Below are 21,781 nucleotides of genomic sequence, written 5' to 3' on the forward strand. Positions count from 1 at the left end.
GCTCAGATTCTGCTTTCTGTGGTCTTTCTCCCCACATGCCCTGACACGTGAGGATGTTTAGCCCCCATGGAAGCCAGCAGATTGTGAGTGTATGGGGCTGGGTGACTACTGTGAGTGTGAGTGTGCAAATATTTTGAATGTTAGGGCTTTTTCAACACTGGTATCATGAAAATGTTTCATTTTCCATCGATGAGGACCTCCAAGGATCCAAACTGATCCAGTTCTCCATTAAAATCTTGCATCCAAGCTGAGCCTCTCCCCAGGAAGTGCAGCACAGACTACTCTCCTAAACAGTAAAGTTTATTCAGGGGCCAGGTAAGCTAACCAGCTGTAGATCAGCTCTCCTTTCCTTTAGAGAGTGACCCCAATGTGAAAGTTAGAAGGGTTTTGATGTAAAGTGTTATACAGTCATGGGAAGCAGGTGAGTTGGGCAGTCACAGGAGGCTGCCATGGGATCAGTGGGTGGTCCAAGGTAGCCACAGGAGGCCTCCATAGGAATAATGGGTGAATAAATCATTCCCTGAAACCAAGAATTGCAGACAGGGCATGTTTCTCCTTGTGATCTGGTCCCAAAAGCAGACAGCTGGCAAATCATTTTGTACCGATGTGTAGAGAGCAGATTAGTAATCTTGTGCAGGCCTGAACCAAAGTGACTCCAGATTGTGATTGGATTTTACATTTCCCCCTCTTCTAGTAACTAGAGTCAAACCCTTGACTCATTATCATCATAAACATGAATTAGGTAATATTGAGATCTGAGGACCACGAGTTTAACAGTATTGATTCTATGTTTTATAGAGTCATTCAAGCAAGTAACAACACAAGGACCTATCAGTAATCCTAAAAGCAAAAGCGGAAGGGGGCCAGCAATGGCCATAATGAAAGTGCTGAGCCAAGGTGACCAAGCAAATAGGCTCTCAAATCAGTTTTGTTGATTTTCTCTTAGCCCTTTTCTTTCCTTGAGACAGCTTCTGACTAGAGATAGTCATTTCTAATTACTCCAGAGTGATATGTATAGAAGCAGCAGGTTTCTTTCAGGGATGTACAAAGGGCTCCTTGTTTTAAACACAGATCTAGACCTCAACTGCTTTGCAGGACCACCTCAGCCAAGGAGGATAAGGAGATCTTAAGTTGGACACTGATGTTTCTAATTCAGAGAGGTCCACATCCACTTGTTTACATAATATGTGAAGCGTTGGCTCCCAGTTATGAGGGCAGCCCCTCCAAGAGCTGTGGAGCCAGCTATTCCCAATCTAACCATAACTGACACTAGGGCAGAGGCAGCTCTTTCATCTGTGGGCCAGCTCCCAGTGTATTCTTCCCCCTCCCCTCAAATAGTAGCCAATTCGGGAAATTATGTGGAAAAGGGCACCCATTGCTTTGTTGTGTGTGTGATAATCCTGTCCGTGAAAGGCAGCAATTGATTCCTACAGTACAAGCAAGCCATGATCCTTCTGGAGCTGCTAAGTAACTATTTTCTCCAAGGTCCCCAAGGCTGAGTTTGTACATTTGGCTGCATGAAATTTGGTAGGGGGAGTTACCGATATTAAGCTCATTATTTAAGAAACAGTAACTCATCCTTCAAGGTTCCCAAGAGTGAGCTTGGATTCCTTGCCCCAGCTGGCAAAGCCCCTGGACATGGCCTTGTTCAGCACTTACATTGTGGATATGTTGGGGTAGTTGCTCTACATTGCTGTGGGTGACAAAGCCTATATAATATGGTGGTTCAGGGTTGACACATGGCCAACGGTCCTGGGTGTCACTGGAATTTGTTGCATTAAGAAAAAAAAACTGAGTTTAGCATATTTAATAGAGATCTCTGTGGGTAATTGACTTATATTCTGAGGGGTGGTCTGTTGCTCTTAGTGCTGTAACTTGCCATGTGGAAGAGGTAATTGAAGCCTGTGGCTGTGCCTGCGGCACATGTGGTGCACATGTGGTATAATCTGTCTGCTCGGGACAATTGAGTTGATTGGCATTTTAGGGCTGTAACATTGTATGGTAAATATTGCCTCTGGGTCCCAAAAATAATAAGTAGTCATGGTCTCCATGTGAGTCTTGTGTTCGAGGTGAAATCTTGCAGTTTCTTTTTTTAACCTGAATAGCTATAGGGTTACTTTATCTATTTTACAAGGTCCCAGAGTTGTTTCTCTTTTGAAGGCAATATAACTGTCTGGGACTCGGGACTGCCAGGAGGCTATTGTTTCACAGCCTCAAGCACAGTAGTGATAGTCTCCAGTACCTCCACAGTGTGCGTTTTCTTTATCAGGGCATACATAAAGTTTCTTGCCTTGCCTCCCACACCCATAGATTATTAGTGGACTATTCCAGTATCTTCCAAATAGTTGACAGAGAACAGACCGATATGTAGGGACCCCATAGTTGGATACCTGCTTAACTACAGTCCCATCCTCTGTTTTACTTAACTCCAAAGTATAGTTAATCATTGATGTAGGGAATGCAATAGAGTCCCATCCATCCAATTTCTATTTAAGATCAATAACATCAATATTACAGAGGTGCTAAAGAGTTTCTTTGGTAAGTCTTATCTTCAGTGGGTCCCAAGAGTGTCTGATGATTCTCCATTTCTTACCTGATGTGTGAAGACCTGTGACCATGCCAGTTGCTCCACTGGGCTGGTTTCCTGTGGGTTGGTGGCCATTGCTGGCTGCTGCCTGGAGTTGGTGTCCTTTTCGACCTGGGAGTGGTGAATCCACACCTTGGTCCTGTCTACCTTAATGGCTGTTGGAGTGGTTAGGATTATAGTGCATGGTCCTTTCCAGAGTGGTTGCAGGGTTTCAGTTTGATGTCTCTTGATCCAAACCTGATCATCTCATCGGAAACAAGGTTGTTATACTGGGTGGCCAGAAAGCTGCCTCCACATCAGACATCAGTTCCTTTTGAATTTTCTGGAAATTCAAAGGATTTTCTGCAAGGAAATTAAAAGCCAGTCATGGAGCCTAGCACAATAGTGCTGTTGTTAAAGTCCTCGCCTTTCATGTGCATGGATCCCATATGGGCACTGGATCCAATCCTGGTGGTCCCGCTTCCCATCCAGGTCCCTGTCTGTAGCCTGGGAAAGCAGTTGAGGATGGCCCAAAGCCTTGGGATCCAGCACCCACATGGAGACCCTTAAGAGCTCCTGGCTCCTGGCTTCAGATTAGCTCAGCTCCAGGTGTTGTGGCCACTTGGGGAGTGAACCATCTGATGGAAGTTCTTCCTCTACTTCTCTCTGTATATCTGTCTCTCCAAAAAAAAAAAAAAAACAAATCTTAGAAAAAAGTCACCATGACTGATAATTTACAGGGTTTCTTCTCCTATCTTGGTCAAAATGGTTGGGGGGCTCTCCCAAACATGGTCTCAAAAGAGTGAACACCTTAATGCTGGGGGTACATCTTGTTCTAAATAGCACAAAAGGCAGCATGCCCACACAGTTTTCGTGAGTCTCTAGGAATAGTTTTACCAAGGTCTCCCTTAGGGGCCGATTTACTCTCTACCTGGTCAGAGCTTTGGGGTCTAAGGCACAATATAATTTCCCATTTATGCCACACATGGGGCTATTGCTTGTAACACCAGGGCAATAAAGTCAGGGCCATGAGCTGAGCCTATATGGAAAGGCAGTCCACATCTAGGAATAATCTAATGTAATAGTTTTTCAGCAGTCATGCTTGCAATTTCAGTCTTAGTAGAGAAAACTTCTGCCCATCCTGATAATGCATCTATCAACACAGTAAGTATTTATGTCCATATTTTCTTGGCTTAATTTCAGAGAAATCAACTTCCCAAATCCTCCCTGGCTCTGTTCCCTTATGTCTGATTGCAGTGTGTTGCTGGTCCTGACTTGGGTTAACCTGGAAACAAATCACACAATATTCTACTACTCCTTCCATTAATGCATTTAGTCCTTGCACCCTAAATTCTTTTCTGAGGAGCTCAGCAAGCCTTGTTTTTCTAAATGTGTGCTTTGATGGAGTTGTTGGGCCAGACGTTGCCCCAGAGCTTTTGAAAGATACATTCTACTGTCCATGTCTTGATACCAGTTCTATTCTTGCTGCCTGGTCCCCCCCCCCCCCCGCCGTCCTTTCCTGGGTCTATTCTAAAGCTTTGGAAGAATATGGATCTGAGGGAGGAATTGAGGTAGTAAATAGAGGGAGTATGGCAGTTACCCTCGTGGATGCTTCTTGGTAGCTGTGTCATCAAGGCAGTTTCCCTTTTTGGTGCACAGTACAGTATTATCGTGACTGTGCTAGGAACCAAATAGCATCTAATAGGTCGTGAGAATTTGTCTCACGAATTTGTCTTTGTTTTTGTTTGCCTTCGTCTGTAAGGAGGCCTAATTCTCAGTAGATGGAGCCATATACATGAGCTGTAGCAAAGGCACACAGGCTGTCAGTGTGGCTATTAGCAGTCTTATTAGTGCACATTTTGAGAGCCTGGGTGACCACAATAAGTTCATGCTTTTGAGCTGAGGTGCATGGTGGCAAGGCAGTCTGCCATTAGACTTCAGTGGGTGAAGTCACTGCTGCCTCAGCCACACATATTCCATCCTGATTAAATTTGCTGCCATCACTAAATAAAATGAGGCCTGGCCAGAACCATGAGATATCATTGAGGTTTGGTCGAAGGTCAGAGAGGAGCTTATCATCTCCAGGTAGGAGTGGAGCAGTTGAGTAACCGAGGAGCCAGAAGGGTGGCTGGGTTAAGAGCAGAAGTGGTCACGAACTTAGTGCAGGGTTGGTCAAAGAGCAAAGTTTGATAGTGAGTTATGTTGGAATTGGAAAGTCAGTGATTGGGAGGGGCTATGAGGAGCAGTTTGACTTCATGTGGACCAGTGAAATGGAGGTTTTGTCCCAGGGTTAGTTTATTCAAGTCTTTTACCAGGAGGGCTATGGAGGCTGTATGCAATAGAAAGGCAGGCCACCTGCCACCACAGATTCCAGGTTTTTGGACAGATAGGCCACAGGGTACCACCAGGGTCCTAACATTTTGGTAAGTAACCCCCCCACCCAAGCAATTCTCTTTTGTTCATCCACAAACAGATGGAAAGCTTATCTGTTGTTTATTGGTGGGCTCAGGGATGACGATGATGATGATGGATGTGTTGGCTGCCCAAATAGTGGTGGTCCCTGAAGTAGATACCCTAACTATGTTATTTGGGTTAGGCACAACTGGGCCTTTTTGGCTGAGACCAAGTATCCAAAAGTCTGTAGGTGGCCCAGTAAGTCCTCAGTGGCTTCAAGACAGTCTGCATGAGAAGCAGCTGCAAGGAGATTATCAATATACTGTAAAAGGGTTACCCGGAGGTGATGATAGCAGTAGGCAGCAAGGTGCCAATGAAATGGTCCATTAAAGAGCATGGATGAATTTTTGAATCTTTGTTGGAGCTGAGTCCAAGTGAGCCTTCCAGTCTTACCATTCTCTGGGTCTTCTCACTCGAAAGTGAAAAGTGGCTGGCTCTGGGTTGCCAGAGTGATGGTGAAGAAGGCATCCGTCAGCACCTGTTGCAGGGAGTGGGATGCTGGATGAGCCAGCCCTGTTCTTGTGCTCTGGACAGGGTGTGTGGGGGGAAGAGGCTTGCTGCTTGCATGTGTCAGTTTGATGGGATGGTAGCCCAGCCTTCTGAGATCCCTGGAGTATTGGATAGGTGGGTTGGGGACATGGGAGGCATTGCCTGGGCCTATCTGATCTGGCAGCGCCAAGGGTGGTCAGCAGGTCGGGAATGTTGTGTGGTCTATTACTCTGGCTGAGCTGGTCTGTCCTTGGAGCAGCATGTAGAATGCCTAGAATAGCCTGAGGTGGACATGGAAAGAGGATTTTAATTGCAGATATTGCCAGCTGAGAAAACCTGTGCCAGCTGCAGCAATCAAGTCTAGAATGCTAGAGACTCTGTGGGCCCAGGAAGAGTGAGCCCAGCCCTGAGGTACAAGATGGAGGGTGGGGCCGCAGTGTCCTTGGCAGAGCCAGCTTAGAAGTCACAAGCAGGGCAGCAATGGGGGGTGCTTCAAATGCATGATGATCTGCAGAGCTGTTCCAGACCTGAAGCAGCAGCCTTAGCTTCAGGACCCAAATGGTAGTGAGTTGTGGATGCTGGCCCACCAGGCCTAGCCCTGTAGCCATCAGCTGGAAGGCTGGGGATGCAATGCAGTGAGCACTGCTAGAGTTGGCATGGCCCTTAAGTGATGGGACTGTGGGGCAGGCATGCTTAATAAAGAGGAGGCTGGCCACCTTGCCTGACTGGCATGGAGCAGTGGAGCAAGCAGGGTGGTTGTGGACATGAGGGTGCTGGAGTAGTGTGTAAGGAGTCAGACTGGATAGCAGGCAGTTGGGTCTTATGGTCCTGGTAAAATTAAACCTCAAAATATAAAAACAGGGCTTTCCCATCTTTGCATGCCATTCCTGGTGCAGGGTCTCCCTCTGGGGAGGGGGCAAAGGGACAGAATCAACATATCAACCCCCATCTCTGAGAGCTGTTGTCATATCAAAAGCAATGGGATATGACTCACACAAATCTCATCTCTGAATCACTCAAAAAGGAATGGCAATTTAGATTTCAGTTTAGCTTCAGAATGGTATTGCGGGGTGCAAGCAAGCTTACATTAAAAAAGTTTAGGATATGAGAGAATCAAAACGGTGGAATGGGGTAAGGGCACATTTAAACGGAGGGAAAAACATTTAATCAGGATGAAGCAGAGAGGACATATTCCAGGAAATAGGAGAGGACAGAATAACATCAGAGGGGTACCTGGAGACTGACAGACACAGGAAAGCAGCAGACACAACGGTGTGGTGTTGCAGTGACTGATACTCCAGCAGCTTTCGGCTAAGGCCATTTGAAATCCACCAGAAGCCGGAACTCCACCAGCAACCAGGTGGGAAAGGCCTTGCACTGGGAGCTTGGGAGGTAAGCCCAAAGAACTGTCTGTCCTGCTGGTCTGTTTGATTTGAGTGGCAGCAGAGACAGAGCAACTGATCCCAGAGGGGAAGTGTAGGAACAGGGTGGATTTCACAGCCAGTTAGCCCCCAAAGCTGAATTGGGTGCCATTTTGCATAAGGAGGAAAGGCAAGGGAAAGGACTGAGCATAAACTGAGCTCAGAGTAAACTCATTTCTGACTCAGTGAACTGCATCAACATCGCATTCTACAGGTTCCACCCAAAACAGGTCTGGGTAGACCTCAGACCTAATGGCTAGCAGATCAAGAACTCTAGTAGTGGTACATCAGGCTCCATTTCGTATACCATGGCAAACGCTTTGGGACTGAAGGAGACAACAGTGAACTGTGCATGTGCTGAGCTCACCAGAACCCACTACGTTCCACGGATTGCACTGGTTCTACAGGAGAATAATACTGATTGTGGCATCATACAGGTCAGAATAGGTCCGTGTTGCACCCAGACCTAATGGCCAACAGGTTCCAGCAAGATTAGCACCACTAGCAACCTTTTTTTTTTTAAAGATTTATTCATGTTATTACAGCCAGATATACACAGAGGAGAAGAGACAGAGAGGAAGATCTTCCGTCCGATGATTCACTCCCCAAGTGAGCCACAATGAGCTGATGCACGCCGATCCGATGCCAGGAACCTGGAACCTCCTCTGGGTGCAAGGTCCCAATGCATTGGGCCGTCCTCAACTGCTTTTCCCAGGCCACAAGCAGGGAGCTGGATGGGAAGTGGAGCTGCCGGGATTAGAACCGGTGTCCATATGGGATCCCGGGGCTTTCAAGACAAGGACTTTAGCCACTAGGCCACGCCGCCAAGCTCTAGCAACCTAATTATATGGGACACCTGGTGTCTCTAATCCTGGGACCTGATCCAACCAGAAGTGGAAGAAAGCTTGTACAGACAACAGTGCAGCCTCAGCACGGTATCACAGGAGGTGGAGAGTGGTGAGCCAGGAGTTGGGGCTATGGAGTTCTTTGTGGAAATCTGACATAAGAACCCAGACCTGGAATCGCTGGAGGGAGTGTCACAATTGGCTGCAAGCAAAGAGTTGTGTACCAACTGCAATAAATAAAATCAAACTGCAGACCTGTGGGTGACAAAGCTTAGAAACCTACCCAAAGGAGAACACTCTGCTAACCAGAAGTACAATGACCAAAAGCAAAAAAAGAGACAAAGACACAATGAATTTTACTAAAAACTCCCCTGCAAAGAAGCAAAACCCTATATCAACCTCAGAGTTAGATGGGGAAGACATCAAGAAAATGGGGCACACAGAATCCATAAGACTCCTTTTAAAGTTTCTGATCAACAATGAGAAGTACATACAAGTGCTCAAAGAATTTAAGGAATATTTTACACAAACAACAGCAGCAATAAAGCAAATCAAGGCTGATATATCAGAAATTAAAAACTCAGTAGAGCAAATTAAAAGTACAGTGGGGAGTCTCCAAAATAGAATGAAGCAAGCAGAAGAAAGAATCTCAGAATTGGAAGATATTTCCTGTCATCAGGGGGAAGCAAACAAAAAGCTGGAAGCAAAGCTGGATCAGGCCAAAAAAGTATTCAAAAATTGAAAGACACTATTAAGGGGCCATATATAAGAGTTATGGGAGTCCCAGAAGGTGCAGAAAGAGAAACTGGTTTTACAAATATATTTAAAAAAATAAGAAAGAAAAATTTCCCTAATGTAGAGAAAGAAGTGGGAAACAAGATCCAGGAGGGGCACAAAACTCCCAACAGGCTTGAACAAAAGGGATCTTCACCAAGACACATGATCATCAAGCTCTCTTCAAATGAACATAAGGAAAAGATCCTTCAATGTGCATGTGACAAAAATCAGTTGACATATAAAGGAATGCCAATTAAACTCACAGGAGATCTCTCACAGGAAACTCTACAAGCAAGAAGAGAATGTAGTGATGTATTCCAGATTCTAAAAGAAAAAAAATTGTCGGCCTGGGATAACATATCCAGCAAAGCTTTCTTTTGTCTTCAGAAATGAAATAAAATTCTTCCACAGTAAAGAAAAGCTAAAAGAATTTGCCTGTTTCAAACCTGCCCTACAAATGATACTTCAAGATGTTCTCTTGACAGAGAAGAGCAATAACACCTACCAAAACCAAGGGCAAATGGGAAGAACATCCCGGTAAAATGACAACAGAAGACTAAACCAATGAACAACCCATTCCTAAAATGACAGGAACAAAGTAACGCCCATGTATATTAAACTCTGAATGTAAATAGCTTAAGCTCAATCAAATGTCATAGATTAATACACTGGATTAAAAATAAAACTCGTATATTTGTTGTTAGAAGAGACACATTTCATCAACAAAAATCAGCAGAAACTATATCACATGGGTTTTGATATTTTGTGTTAGTTTCATCTCTTCAAAACACTTTCTTCTGATTAAATCATTCAATGATTCATAGATCACAGAGTAGCATCATTTTCTTCAAGAAGGTTCTTGATTTTCATTTCTACAGCTGCATATTAGGCATTTAGTAGCATGTGATTTAACTTTTTGGTGTTGTTAATTTCTTTTTTTCTCCCGGATGTTGATTTTGTTTTGTGGTTTTTCATTTAAGGGGATGTATAGTAGCTGTGTAATGGAGACTGTCATATCTGGTAACATGTCATTTAACTTCATGGCATTGTAAATTTCTATTTTTCTTCTAGTTGTTGACTTTGTATTTTGATTTTCATTTGAGGGGATGTACAGTAACTATGAAATGCGGACTAACATATACAGAAGTGAAGATACAATGCAGTATGCATCTCTACTTCCAGACAAAGAAGGAGTTACAATGAAACTGCTTACTATATCTTGACAATAAGATACTGAACTCTCTGCTATTATCCATGCCCGCAATGATGAATAAATGACTGTGTATGAAGAACTATACTTTAATAATCATGTAGAGAAACTTGGTGGGGTGTGAATTCTGGCTGGGATAAGGGAAATTCCAGGAGCCTATGGAACCCTATCATAAATAAATAAATAAATAAATAAATAAATAAATAAATAAATTCTGGTTAAAAAAAAAAGAACAGTCTTTTAAAGGAATCTATTAGCCACTCTTGGTTATAACAGGGCCCACCAGAAAGTAACAAACGACAAGTTCATGTGACAATCCAGTCTGAATGAATACCCTGAGATGAAGAAATGATCATTACCCTGAAGTATGTCTGTTAATCTGAAGACCTATGTCCCAGTTTCTGCAGCAATATAAGTTATTCTAAGAGACACACAACAAACAGCATGGATACACTTCAAAAGGCTGCAAGCATTCATATTTTCCTGCCTTTTCTGCTACATTCCATTACTGCTAGGCCTCACCTCTCCTGGAACTCTTGAAAGTACACAAGCGAGCAATAAAAAGCACCTTAGAAGTAACATCTTTACTGTCATGCTCAAGCAGTGAGCAGAGTGTGAGGAATACAGACATACAATGGTTACGCTCAGGGGCTACCTATTCTCAGAGTCTGTCTGTAGGAAGCCAAAAAGCAAGCAGGTACTCGGGAATCCAAGAATGAGAGTGCCAGAGTAATGATAATGTTGTGCCAGATTTTAGAAATCCCCAGAAAATCGAGTCTGAAGTCAGCAATAAGGCTTAAAGGTGGTTTATTCAGTTTAACCTAGGTCTTTCAGCCACTTCCCCCAGCCAAGGTTGCTGTAGGGACAACAGGGCAGAAAAAGAGAGCAAAACAAGGCTAAAGGTTAAATAGCATAGGGTTCTTATACATTTCAGGACAATTCCATATCATTATACAGGCATGTTTGGTCAGTTTTAGCTGTTAACTTTCAAAATGAGCTTTTGGCAGGCTTGTATTGGTAGGTTTGAAGCAAGCAACTTTCAAAAGCTACAAATGGATGGGGTATGGGGCAATGATTCTTATCAAACACCAGGGACCTCCTTCCTGAGGAGTGGTCTACCTACGTGAACTTCCAGATGTCCTGCCGGGTGGGTGTCAAGTAGTCTGTCAGGCCATGAGTTCACACAGCCCCCAGCCAAGAAATTAAGGCAGAATCACAAAAGCAGAAGACATCTAGATTCCTCAGAAACACATGACCAAGAGAGCGAGCACCTCCCTATCATGGGCCTTTATAGGGACTTGCAAGGGCAATGGTTACCAAAAAAAATGCAATACCAACCCCTCTAAGTAAAAGGTGTTGATAGGTGAGTGTCACAGGTGGGCAGAAGGGAAAGCCTAGATGGTGTGGAGGTGTGGCTCCCAGGCTGGTGACACTGAACTGGCTGCCTAGCCCATAATATTGGGAGAAGGAAGACACAAGTCTCAGCCTTTTTTCTGGGTGAGGTGGTAGACATTATTGCCCATTGTGAACAAGTTTGTTTCTCTTTGCCCTTAGGGTGACTCATGTGAACACCTCCCCAAGACGGTGCATAAAAAAAACACTATTTCCACCATGTTCTTGGGTCTTTCCTCCTTTGGAGTGCCATGTTTCTGCTAAGGCAGGAATCACTTTGGTTCCTATTCTTAAATAAATCCTGCTTTGCAAACTAGAGTTGTCCACATGAAAATTCTCCCCTGTGAAACAAGAAATGATGTTGCTGCAGTGTTTTGCTTGAATTCCCTGCAAATCTAACCTGCCTTGCTCTGGAGCAGTGGAAATTCTGAAGGGCCAGGCACGTTAGAGGTGAGTGTTGGGGCTTCAGAGATTCCCTGGCCCTGGAACAGCTTGCAGGCAGGCTATAGATATAGGACATCTGACTGGTAGGACTAGTGAGGTGACAGACTGGGTGTTGTGGGGCGAGGGACTCCAGACATGCAGGCTCTGGCCCCAGGGTCACCAGCAGAAGGGACCCAGCCCTGGAGTGGCTGGCAAGCACACTATCTGCTGAAGGAGCAAGATCACTGCCTGAGCTGGAATGACTTTCAAGTGGTGGAAGGTGTACAGTGTGCTGGCTCTCATAGGCTAGAGGCGAGCTGATGACGGCTCACTGAGCCTATCCCTGGATGGGTAAGTGCAGCAATGGATGGGGCATGTTAGAGGAATATCTTCTCCTCAAGCGTAATTCAGTCTGGCCCTGAAGAGGATGACTGTTGCGATGTGGGATCAGGGACACTGTCCAGGACGTCTTGGCTATGAAGCAGATGTCAGGTGGACAACAGGAACAGAGTGCACTGGCTTGTCGAGCTTGGCCCTGGAATAGCTATTGGTGGAGGCCTTTGGCCCTTGGCTCACTGTAGTAACCTCTAGATGCTGGAGTGCATGATGTGTGTATGCTGGGGATGCATGGGGGTACCAGCTAAGCCCTCTTGTCCCAGGAGTGGACTGTGGGCCGTGTGAAGTAGGTGTTTGAGCATACCTGGACAGGAAATGCCTGGCAGGTCTGTTGCACCCCATAGGGTTACTTACCTGATGGTGAAGAAGCAACCAACAGAATGGGAGAAAAATTTAGCACACTACACAAGTGATGGGGGACTAATATCCAGGATTTAGAAACAGCTTCAGAAAACCAGGAACGGTAAATAAATAAATAAATAAATAAATAAATAAATAAATAAATACTTTGAAACAATGGGCAATACAAATGAACAGACAATGTGCAAAAGAACAAATCTAAATGGAAATCGGTATAGAGTGTGCTTAGAGTATTGCCAATAAGTCCACCACATAGGACAAAGGGTGCAGACATATTCGAGATGACAGAGAAACACTGGAGGAGGTAAAGAACAGAGAGCAGATTGCAGAAAAACATAGGTGTCAGGCAGTCAACACGGATGTACCTGGAGACCCCCTGAACACAGGGAAGAGGCCACAGTGGTGGAGCAGTGTTATAGGGTGAAGAAAACCTACCAGCCACAGGTGAGCTGTGATGTAAACTCCAACAATACCCAGGGATCCAGTGGTAGCCTCAGAATCAGCACTTGAGGCAGTCAGGTGGGAGCTTGGGTCTGCTCCTGTAGCTCCAGAGGTGAAGGTAGGCTGGAACTGACATATCCTACTTAATAATCTGGCCCAACAAGAAGCTAAAAGGGAGCTGTGTACTCCTCAGGGCAGATTGATGGTGGGTTGGAGCTACAAGCACAGATATCAAACTCTGAAGTGGACAAGTTTCCAACTAGTCACACCCAGCTGATCCCACGTTGAGGACAGCACCAGCTTACCATCCTACATAATCTGTGTGGTCCCAGGATCAGAAGACCAACAGCACCAGTTCCCTGGCAGTGCCCCGTTGGGCACCATCTTGTGTGTTTAGATATCAATGCCCACTGGGCATCATCTTGTGTTTAGATAAGATCAGCGCTGCAGACAAACCAGTTATCTGGGACAGTTGGCGTCTTCCTAAGCCAACTGATTGAACTTAAACATTAATCTGTAGATCTCTTGGTAATATATCTTAGAAATCAAAACTAAGGAGCAAAAATCCACCAAACAGGGTTACAATGTCAAAAGTTAAGAGACAAGACAGCGGCACAATAAATGTTACCGAAGACTCCTCAGCAAAGCAACAAAAGCCTCGACCACCCTCAGAATTAACTGAGGAAGACATTGACAAAATGGGAAACACAGAATTCAGAAAACTTAGTAAAAAGCTTCTGACCAATACTGAAAAGCACATAATACAAGAGTTCAGGGCACAGCGGCATGGCCTAGCGGCTAAAGTCCTTGCCTTGAGCGCCCTGGGATCTTGTATGGGCACCGGTTCTAATCTTGGCAGCTCCACTTCCCATCCAGCTCTCTGCTTGTGGATGGCCCAATGTTTTGGGGCCCTGCACCTACGTGGGAGACCCTGAAGAGTTTCCTGGTTCCCGGCCTCAGATCGGCACGCACTGGCCGTTGCGACTCACTTTGGGTGTGATTCATCAGATGGAAGATCTTCCTCTCTGTCTCTCCTCCTCTCTGTATATCTGACTTTGTAATAAAATAAATAAATCTTTAAAACAAGAGTTGAAAGAATTTATAGAATTTGTCACAGAGGAAATGAATTAAATGAAAGCTGACATTTCAGAAGTTAAAAATACAGTAGAGTAAGTGTTGGAAAATATTTCCTGTCACCAGGAGAAACAAAAAGACAAAAAATGTAGAACAGAGCCAGGTCAAGGTTAAAAAAAAAAAGTATCCAAGAATATAAAAATACAATTAACAGGCCCAACATAAGAATTATGGGAGCTCCAGAAGACACAGAAACAGAAGTTGGGATTTAAGGATTATTCATTGAAATAATAAATAAGAACTTCCCTAATCTAGAGAAAGAATTGGGAAACAGCATCAAGGAGGGGCACAGTACTCCCAACAGTGTTGATCACCATGATACATGATAATCAAGCTCTCCTCATTTGAACATAAGGAAAAAATCCTTAGATGTACACGTGAGAAAAATCAAGTGACCTATAGAGGAACTCCAGTCAAACTCACAGATGACCTCTCAGAGGAAACACTGCAATGGAGAAGATAATGGAGTGACATATTTCAGATACTAAAAGGGAAAAAGTATCCGCCTAGAATAACGTATCCTACAAAGCTCTCCTTTGTCTTTCAAAATGAAATAAAATTCTTCCACAGTAAAGAAAAATCCCAAATATTCGAATTCTCCAACCCTGCCCTGCAGCTGATATTCAATATATGTTTTAGTGAAAGAGAAAAAGAACGAAAACCAAAGCGAAAAATAGAGAACATCCCACTACAAGGCTAACAGAAGACTAAATCAAAAGACAACCCATTACTAAAATGACAGGAGGAGGTTGCCACTTATCCATATGAACATTTAATATAAATGGCTTAAAAACATCAATCACATGTCATAGATTGCAAGACTGGATCAAAAACAAAACACTTCCAGCTGGTGCTATAGGAGACATATCTCACTAACAAAGATCAGAGGAAGCTGAAAGTGAAAGGTTGAAAAAAGATACTCCAAATGAATGGTAAGGAAAATTTTGCAGGGATAGTCATTCTTACAGCAGATGATACAGACATCAATTTGAAAAACATTAAGAGATGAAGAAGGATACCATATAATATTCAAAGGATCCATTCACCAAGAAGAGGTCACCGTAATAAATGTATATGTTTGAAATGCCAAGACATCTGGCTGTGTGAAACAAACATTAATGGACATAAAGGGAGAAATAGATTCAATATAATCATAGTGGGTGAACTTAATACCACATTAATATCAATGGACAGATTTTAAAAAAGCAAAAACTCAGCAAAGAAAACACACAACTCACCCAAACTCTAGAACAAATGGATTTAGTTGATATCTACTGAGCCTTTAATTCTATACAAGAGAATACACTTTTTTTTATCAGTGCATGGAACCTTCTCCAGAATTGACCGTATTATAGGCCACAAAACAAGCATCACCAAATTTTTAAAAATCAACAATATACGATGCACGCATGTTTTCAAACCATCATGGAGTGAGGCAAGAGACCAAGAAGCCAAAAAACTCTGGAAAACTTGCAAACACATGGAGACTGAATAATGTGACTAAATGAGCAATGGGTTAGAGAGGAAATCAAAGGTGAAATTAAAAAAACAGCCTGAAGCAAGTGAAGGCATCAACACAACATATCCAAACTTATGGGACACAATCAAGGCAATGGAAAGAGCAATGTTCATTTCAATGCTTGTGTTAAGAAACTAGAAAAGCATCAAGCAAATCACTTGATCTTACAGTTGTAGGAAATAGAAAAGCAACAGCAAAGCAATCTCAAGAATACTAGGAAAAAAGAAATAATCAAAATAAGGGAGGGCAATAAACCAAATACAGACTAAGAGAACTGTACATAAGAGCAATGAATAACAGAGCTGGTTCTTTGAGAAGCATCAACAAAATAGACTCCCCACTAGCCCAACTATTAAAAAAATGAGGGAGAGAGAAAATATGCATCAATAGCATCAGTAAACATAATTGGCACAGTAAATATAATCAAAACTGCCATATTACCAATAGTAATATACAGGTTTGATGCAATCCCAATCAAAATCCCAACAACATTCTTCTAGGTAACAGAAAAGGTGATACAACAGTTCATCTGGAATCACATGAGACCATGAATAGCCAAGTTATCCTGAAGAATAAAAATCAACCTAGAGGAATCACAGTTCCAGACCTCAAGACATACTACAGAGCAGCGGTCATCAAAATAGTCTGGTACTGGTACAGAAACAGAGAAGAAGATCAGTGGAACAGAACTGAAACCCCAGAAAGGAGTCCACACATGGACGGCCAACTAATCATTGACAAGACATCTGAAATAACTCCAGGTAAAATTCCTGGCCTATTCAACATGTGATGTTGGGACAAGTGCATAGCAGGTTGCAGAATAAGAAAACAAGACACATATCTGTCACATTATGCACAAATCAGCTGTAAATGGATCAAAGAACTAAATCTATACCAAGTAACCATTAAACTAATAAATGAAAACATAGGAAGCACTCTCCAAGAAATAGGAACAGAGAAAGATTTCTTAGAAAAGATGCAAAAAGCACAGGTGAGTCATATCCTAAAATCCTCTAGCAGATCTGAGAACCAGCATGGGGAGAAGCATCAGTGCTCTATCAGGCCGCAACAATAGGCAATTCACATCAGGGCTGAGACAGGGGGCATGTGGTTCCTGGATAGGCTGCAATACACAGCAACATGAAGTGGAATTGGGGGAAGACTAGACTGAGCCAGGCTGAAATACATGCTGGTGGAAAATGAGTGGAGGCAAGCCATGACAGTCAGGGGAATGTTGGTGCAGGACACATGATCCCTGGGTGCAGGAGATCCAGTGGGGCCCTGGTAGCTTTGTCTGGGCCCCTGGGCACAGCTGTGTGATGAGCCCAGTTTATGAGCCCCAGTGGCTGTATGTGTGGTGGTTTATGTTTCTTGGCCTGGGTCCTTGGCTGGCCAGTGCAATGGGTCCTGGGACTGCGAGTCCTGGGAGTAGAGGGTGTGGCAGGCCTCAGGTCACCTGGCTTGGATACTTTACATGCCTGCATGGTGCTGCTACCTCAGGGAGCGCTGAGGGTGGGCTCCACTGGGGCAGGATTGACTAGCTCATGGTCTTGGTGCACTTGCAAGAACTGGTCCTCCTCAGTTGAAGAGGAGTATTAGACAACTGGCATGGCTCCACCTGGAGATGGAAGCCCACTGAGGACTGGAAAGCACATCTGGACCATCCAAGAGAAAGGAGGAGAGAAGAGACTGAATAATTACCCCAGCCATATGATGACAGCCAATATCTGGGAGAAAGGAGACTCCAAGGTCAACCATGACAGCCAATGAACATTGAAAGGGTTCCCTCTTGCTTGAATTGGTGAGATGGACATCATTTCAGAACTATCAGAACCACCTGGACAGAAACCTTGGAGTGTGTGTCACATTGACACCCTGGTTTGTATCAGGGGTCCAGTACTCATCCTGAAGTACTAGGATGGTTGGGAGGCCCGGTATAGCTTCTCTGAATATCAATTAACCCTGACCTAAAACAGGAAGGAAAAATAGAAAATTTGGAAATGATCACACCAATTTCTCCTTAATGATCTAATACACCACACACACACACATGTTCAGTGCAATTAAATCACACACACACACACTACACAGAAACCCAACTCATGAAAAAAAATAATTAGGTCACACTCCCCTAGACCCACCCACCTCTTGATGTTGGAGGTGGGTGGAGCCTAGGCCTGCCTTGTTCCCCAGGTATCTGCTCCCAGTGTACTCACCAGGAAGGGCAAAGCCTCTTGAGTCCAGGCAGGCCAAGGCCCAGCTCATCAATTGGCCATAGTGGCTGAACCTAGGGTCCTAAGCATGGACTCTAATGTGGCTCAGGTCCTCCCAGGAACAGCAAGTGTACATGAGGATAGAGAAAATATGTAGGCTTCTACTAAATACCAGTTGATCACATTCAGTAGGTGGATATAGAAACTGGATCTCAAAGTCATTTTTTTTTTAATTCATTTTTTAAGAGACAGAGAAGTTTTATTTGCAAAGTGGTCATGTGAGCAGGGGAAGAGGAGGCAAGGGGAAATCACTCCTAGACAGAAAACTAGGTGTTGGTGTGCTTCTTGAAATTGAGACACCCAGTTAGTAACTTGAATGTTGTCCCAACCCTTGTTTACTGAAGCAGGATGTATAACTGGCAATAATGACCCACTCCTCAGTTTTCTCCCAATTTTTGTGAATCCCATCCTTCCACACTGTTCCGCACATTCCTACAATGTAATTAGAAAAATCAAAAAATGTTAGGATGCTGAAAGACTGGGAATATTTTAAAACAGGAACTGCAAAAAATTCAATAAATTTCACTGTTGCAGGAAGCTCTCTGATTAGTGTCCTACTGAGGACCTGAGCCAGGAGCTGATAAGCAACAACTGCAAAGAGTTAACAGCTCGGTCCTCACATGAGCAATCTGGTGGGAAGCAGGTAGATGTGTAGAACTTCATTCTGTAGTTTAAGCAAGGTACTGATTACACGACACATTTTTTAAAAAGATTTATTTTTATTACCAAGTCAGATATACGGAGAGGAGGAGAGACATAGGAAGATCTTCCATCCAAGGTTTCACACCCCAAGTGAGCACAACGGCCAGTGCTATGCTGATATGCCAGGAGCCTGGAACCTCTTCCAGGTCTCCTACATGGGTGGAGTATCCCAAAGCATTGACCCATCCTTGACTGCTTTCCCAGGCCACAAGCAGGGAGTTGGATGGGAAGCGGGGCTTCCAGGATTAGAACAAGCACCCATATGGGATCCCGGAGTGCTGTGGTCCATGCAGTAGGTGTGAATAACACGAAGGTGTGAAGAGAACAGCTCCCTGCTTGGCAGGGCCAGGGGAACTTCCAGCTACTTGGCAGGGCCAAGCAGATTCATATCTGACCACCTTGACACAGTTTTGACCCCCTTTCGCATGGGCACTCAACCATCCCACTAAGAATTTTGTAATCTATTGAGGCATTGTCTGCCTCTGTGAGATGGCTTTTACAACCAACATGAGCTTAAGAGTTAATGTTACTGATAATGTCTTGGTGAGTGGGCCTTTAACTGCACACAGGAGTACAATCAAGCCCATGCTGTTTCCAGACACCTTATTGTGTCCCTCCCATTGCCATAAAATCTGGCTCAGACATTTAGCATGCTTTCTGGAAAATTGCTTGATAAGAATTTTACAAACTAACGGAAATAATGGGAGTATGGTTTAAAACTACCATGACAAAAAATATAGCTACTGGGACCCTAAAAGCTATCCTGTTACTGTGACCCTAAAGGCCATCCTGCTAGGACAAAAAATATAGCTACTATGACCCTGAAGGCTATCCTGTTACTGGGACCCTAAAGGCTATCCTGCTAAGGCAAAAAAAAAAAAAATATATATATATATATATATATATATATGTATATATATATATATATATATATATATATATATATATATATATTTACTGTGACCTTAAGGGTTAGCCTGTCCTTGCAACTCTTTAGAACATTGAAAATGTAGTTGCTTTAGCTGCTTTCATAATTTCTAACTAGAGGAAATATAGGCTGATTTCACTAACACCACAAAGATATACTTATATTGTTTGATCACTTATGAGGTTGTAGAACCTGCAGTTGTAGAGGAACTTAATGTTTGAAACCTTTTGTCTTAGATTTTTGTTTTTTCTCTTTTGATGTATTTCTCCCATTAAGTGATAGGTAAGTTTTAGAATAAGAATTGTAGTAAGAGTATATTACTGAATAAGGTGTGTTGTCTACTGAGAAATTCTTGGCTGCAACGTTGGAATGGATAATGCCATGTCTTAAGGTGAAACAATCTGTAGAATTGTCTTTGGAAACACTCACTTGTCCATTGTAGAATTGAAACTTAAATGGAGTAAACTTGGCTCATTGCTAATTACAATTCTTTCCGCCGTTATAACTCTTGCTTTACTTGTTCATTTAACAAACTGTGTGAGCTTGCAGACCTAATGGCCTTTAGTGCCAATGGCCTTTAATCCCCATAGACCAAGACTCCGGACTTACTAACCCATACATAATTCAAGGTAGGGGTCTGGTTGTCACAGGTGGCACCAAGGTTAGAGCCCAGACATGAGGAGAGCGGATGAAGACTGGTAAGACAAGATAAGCAAGGAATGTGGAATCCTTCCTCAATCATCTCTCAGGAAGGTGTAAATTGTGCCCCCCTGAGGCTATGTCAAAATGCCCGTAAAAGAAAACCTTGTACTGCTTCTGTATAAATAAAGCGGACAGCTTTCTCACAATGGCCACAATCATCTTGGAATTGCAGTGGTCCATTTCTCTTCTTCTTCTTTCTACGCCTATTTCACGCACCCTTCTTGCGCTCTGAACTGAGCTGGAGCTGGTCTCCGACACAGGGACGTTGAAGGGGAGGACTTTAGCCACTAGTCCATGCCACCAGGCCCTGCATGACACATTTTGAAAAAAAAAATTGTCTCTCTTACCCTCAGTGCTCATCATTGTTGGTCTTGATAGGGCCTCGACTCTAAATATTAAGTAGTAGAAGTGCTCCAGGTTGTCGCACATGAGATGCAAGTCAATAGCTTCGCATTTCCCTCAACACCAGTCATAGGACCCATTTTTCAATATTTTTTTTCTTTTAAAGGCAGAATTACAGTGAGAAAGACAGAAGCAGGGAGATATTTGCCATCCACTGGCTCATACCCCAATGGCTCAATTGCAGTACCTGAGCTGTTGTGAAACCAGAAGCCAAGAGCAAAACCATGGTGGATTGGCTAGGATCTCGGACAGCTTACCTACTATGTGACAATGCTGGTCCTGGTGCTCACTCTTACAATTGAAAGACATCAGGCACAGACTGACATCTACTAGCTCATACAATGGCAAGAAACTTACTGTGAGAAGCCATGATACGTGAAATCAGTGTGAATCTGAGCAGTAGTGGTGGCAGCTGACGCATTAACTCCACCTGAAAGAGGAACTCCAAGAATCTGATGTCAGACAATTCTTTTGTCTCTGAGATGTGCCTCCTAGAGTCTTGGCTCTTTTTTGACCAGCAGGCCCAAGATTCCTAAGGGCCATGACAATGGTGTACCTTGCATGCAGAACCACCAGAGACAAACTGGTGAGGGATGTCCATTTATTGGGAAGATCATACAAGCATATTTACAGTAGAAAGGGAAGGTAAAATGGTGGTCTCAATAGTACTCCCACCCGACACTGTTATAACTAGCCAGTAGGCATGTCTATCTCTCTGGACACTCTAATCAAGTCACCAGTTACATTCTGTAAGCAGGGTTGATAGCTTAGTGTTTTAGGCCATGTGCAGGTACACCAAGATAAGCTAGCACCTGGGCTGAAAGCTATGCCTTTGGGCATGATCATTATGTGTGAATGGTAAACAAGATGAGGGTTGCACTTAACTTCTCAGAGTTGCTTATCCAGGAAATTCTAGTACACCTTTACGGGGACAGAAATTGAGATACAGCCCACTACTCTTGATGTATGCCAAGTGAACAGGCCAAGATGGAGTCTCTGTTAGCTGAGACCACTGCCAGGGCTTTGCCTCTGAGACACAATGTGCCATGTGCCTATGGCATCCTGTATGAGATAAACTGGCAGAAATGCAGGAGTGATCTCCCATACTTATTATTCAAGGAGAGATAGTGGCCAAATAGGATCCACATGTGGCCAGATATAACAAGAAAATCTTGCCCCTGGAAAAGATTCATCCACCAAATGTGGGTGTTTATCATTACAATTGCCACATGCATCATTTGCTATCTGTGGTTCCAATAAAATTTTGTAATAGGATGAGGAATATTGCGATTCAAAATAAGATAAATGTGTAAATGACAAAGTGTTACATACTGAACACTTATTATC

At 43.6% G+C, this 21,781-nt stretch overlaps 1 protein-coding gene across 1 annotated transcript in view; it reads left to right on the top strand.

Moving 5' to 3' along the window:
* The window catches only part of LOC131482920 (zinc finger protein 334-like), a 303,146-nt gene that overhangs the window by 123,098 nt on the left and 158,267 nt on the right, over positions 1–21,781 (top strand). The gene's annotated exons all lie outside the window — the stretch shown is intronic.

The sequence above is a fragment of the Ochotona princeps genome, chromosome 21 (genome assembly GCF_030435755.1).
Source record: "Ochotona princeps isolate mOchPri1 chromosome 21, mOchPri1.hap1, whole genome shotgun sequence".
Taxonomy (NCBI): Eukaryota; Metazoa; Chordata; class Mammalia; order Lagomorpha; family Ochotonidae; genus Ochotona; species Ochotona princeps.